The sequence below is a fragment of the Apaloderma vittatum genome, unplaced genomic scaffold (assembly GCF_000703405.1).
Source record: "Apaloderma vittatum isolate BGI_N311 unplaced genomic scaffold, ASM70340v1 scaffold29024, whole genome shotgun sequence".
In the NCBI taxonomy this organism is placed as follows: Eukaryota; Metazoa; Chordata; class Aves; order Trogoniformes; family Trogonidae; genus Apaloderma; species Apaloderma vittatum.
This window is the reverse complement of record NW_009712581.1, coordinates 32,444-36,194: the sequence shown is the minus strand read 5'-3', so window position 1 is coordinate 36,194 and position 3,751 is coordinate 32,444.

Below are 3,751 nucleotides of genomic sequence, written 5' to 3'. Positions count from 1 at the left end.
GCCTTTCCGCTAACCACCAACTAGCACCGCCCTGCTGAGAACCTGCTCTATGGATAACCATGGAAAATAAAAGGTCTCTATACGTAAACTTAGGTGAGGTCACCTCCGAGCTGCGGATAGACCTGAGAGCAGACACACGACCTTGGCCATGCTGCCATTCCTGAGCTCGGCCTGAAGTCCAGAAGACACCCCAACAAGCCCTCAGAGATGCTCACTCCTGGCTGAAGTCCCTGCAGCACCGAGCACCCGATTCGCCACGGGACAGAGCAGCCCCCCTGACTAACGTGACGCTCGGCAGACAGAGGCAGGACAGGATTTGCAGGGGATGAGCTCCTGGGAAGGAAGATACCCTCACCGAGCTGGCAGGCTGCACCCGAACCTGCAGAGGGCACAGGGCCCTGCCTACACCTGGCAGGCTATAAAACAGCCCCGCAAGCTCAATCAGGAGTTTTACAACTTCACAAAGCACCGTAATTAGCCTAATTATACAATGTTCTCCCAGAGAATTAAACAGAAATACAGTAATTGACTCGGTGCTGCTTAGAAGCACGAGGAAATCAAAGGCGCAACGCACATTAAAGAGTCAGAAACATCTCTTTAAAAGCGAGAGGATTTCCTGTCACGCTGCAAACTTCTAAAGCTTCAGCAAAGGCGCTGCACCTGGTGCAACCCCACTCCAGCTCCCTGGCACCCCTCTTTCTCTACCACCAAAGCAGGGGTGAAGCAGAGCCCCAGGGCAGCTGCCTCAGGCACCTCCTTTCTCATTTTACAGCAGGGCAGACGGACACTGCGTGCCAGCACTCCATTTCCTGCCTTTCGTTTCATCCAGCGACGCTGCCTCGTTGAAATAGTGGTTCTGTTTCAGCGTCCACAGAGCTGGCCCGTGCCTCGGTGGCACAAAAGTCCCTCCAGCCCTACCTTGCCTGTCACCGGCTCTGTCCCGACTTGCTGCTCGGGCTGCCGAAGCTTGGCGGTAACGCAGACTCGAGCTTTGTGATTACAAATCATTTCCCCTCTGTTTGCTGCCCTGAAACGAGATCTCGGTATCACCCTGCGTTTGGTGGAACCGCTTCGAGGGCAGATGGTAAACGCGTGCTCGTGTGACAGGGCAGAAGCTCCCAGCAAGCTCATCCAACACAACACGATGGGGACTTTTGCTCCGTTTCGGCTGGAGGGCAGGACCAGAGAGTCTGACACACCAGCGAGCACTCTGTTTCGCTGGAAACCTTTCCCCCTTCCCTGCCACAAAGCCCCGCTCAATCTTTTGCCTCCGAAGCCAGCGTCTAGATTTCAGAAACCTGAACTGCAAGTGGAAATTCCCTGCAGCGCGTTGATTATTGCATCTCCTGCTGGCACTTGTGGCAAGGGGAAAAAAAGTCACATGGCTTTCTGGACACACGTTTTGCTAAGTCTTGCATCAGAGGGCAGAAGCCAGCAGCCAGGAAAATAACTCCAATTACGGTAAATAAATCCCCAAATATGTGACAATCTGCCTTTTAAACAGGAAACAGAGGGGAATAAGCAAAGGAAGACTTTGGTCTAAACATTGCTGCCACCAGCCTCAAGAGCCCGAGAGCAAGACTCTGAAGATGCGTCTGGGCCAGAAGTGTTTTACCTGAACTTTGCTGATGTGTCTCAAGTCCGAGACAGCTTCCTTCCCTGGCAGGAAAGGCGCCGACGGTTCCCAGCAACTGTGCCAACCTCTAACACTCCCAACCGCTCCGAGGAGAACCTCCGGAGGGTCGGCTGCCACCTCCGGGCACGTACACATCCCTCAGGGGCTCAGCACCAGCAAGCAGCCCCACAGAGGAAGCCGCGCGGCTCCTGGGACGAGCGACGCAGCTGTTGCCCCTCACGCCATTTCAACCCTTCATCCTGTTCGCACAGCCAAGGGCTGGACTCAGCGAGTAGCAGACACCGCTCGACAACGGATGAAGGATAAAAACCCTCTGCCCAGGCAGGGACATCTCAGCACCTGCTCGCTCTAGAACCTCTGTGCAAGAGGCAGCATGGGGAAGGACAGACATCAGCACCAACCTGCCCTCCTCTGGGTTTCATCTCCCGATTACAACACAAATGGGATGGGAAGGCAGGGGAAAGAGGAATTTCATGTCCAGTTCCTTCAAACATAAGGCTTTGGGAAGCGTTAAGGACAGCGCTACCCAGTCCGACAGGGAAACGGCACACGGTGACGGTCAGGTGCACGCGGGTGATCTCGGTAGAGACGCTTCAGCCCACACTCGCCGTATGACGACTGAAGCCCCGGCGCCTCACCACGTCATGAAACTGTTCAACTCCAGCCCCCTTGCACCAAGCGGGCTGCGCTTGCCTTACAAAGCCGAGTCCCCCCCAGGCAGATGGAGGGACCCCAGGCTCTGGCCTCAACGAGGCACAGGACTGCAGAGGCTCAGCCTCCCCAAGACACAGCCCTGCCCATACGACATCTCCATCGACCTCCCGGTCATCGTGCCCAAAGCCCACGGAGCCGCCTGCTCGAAGGTGCCAGCTGGACTCTGCGTGTAAATACACACTTCACCAAAGAAGGAAATCAGGAGAAAAGGACTCAGTTCTACTTTTTTTTGAAACACCTCCAGGGTTTGTATTCTCTGCACCCAGTGGCCCACACAGCACTGACCTGCTCTACGCTGCTCCGAGCACCCTGGTGTGGCAATGGGCACAGACACTGCTCTGAATTTCCCGTTCGGTCCCCATGTGTTGCCTGATCTAGTCGAGAGGTGGTGTCCCTGGCGGCAGGGAGGCTGGATTAAAATGATCTCTAAGGTCCCTTCCAGCCCAGGCCATTCTATGATTCCTGCGGGGACTGGGATGCGAATCCTCCCTTTCTGCACAAGCCTTCGAAGTTTCCCAGCCAACTCTTTCTTGCACAGAAAACCTGTCCACGTTCCGCTGGAGAAGACAGACCCTGCCCTGTCCTAACTCTCCTCCAGCTGAAACACGACCCACTCTCTCCCAACCCCTCAGCTAAAGCCGCGCGTTCGGCCAGAACCTCCCCGTGCCCCGACTCTGCTCGGCCCCGGGGGGGACGCAACTCCATTCCCTGCCTGTGCTGAGGATGCACATATGGCAGCAGCCCCCCTCTCCTCCCCGCTTCCACCCAAGCCCGACCTCCTAACAACCTCCACGCTTTTTTTTCCGGCCGAGAGTGCCAGAAGGCATCCAGGTGCTGCAGCCTGATGCTTCACACCCGCAGCCAGGCAAATTTGCTGGGATTTCCGGGAAGTGTCTCTAGGGTGCCCCGCGCTGCTGCACCCCCACTTTGGTGCGCGCTTGTTTGGAATGCGGGGCCGTCGAGGGGGACGAGAGGAGAATTTATTCTGGGGGTGGCCTATGAATAACATCCAGTGATTTATAGGAAGTATAATCCAATAATACAGTAAAATAAAACAGTGTGTCTGAGATGGGTTTGATTCCAGGAATTATAAAACAAATTATTAAAGAGAGAGAGAAAGAAAAAAAGCCTCAGAGAGGCCAGATCGGAGTAAATTGGGCACAGATGGGCTGGGAGGGGGGTTCTCCCTCTCCCCTCACCGAGATGCCCCTGCCGCTTTTTATCCCCCTGCCGCAAGCACGGCTTCAATTAGTCTTTTCAGAAACCAGAGTTTTATTTCCCTAAATTACAGAATTAAAAAAAAATTAAAATTCTTGGAGTGTTTGTGGTTGGGATAAAGGGATCCAAGCTTCTCTGTAAGCTGGTTGTGCAGATGGCTACCAAACTGTTAAACAGGACAAC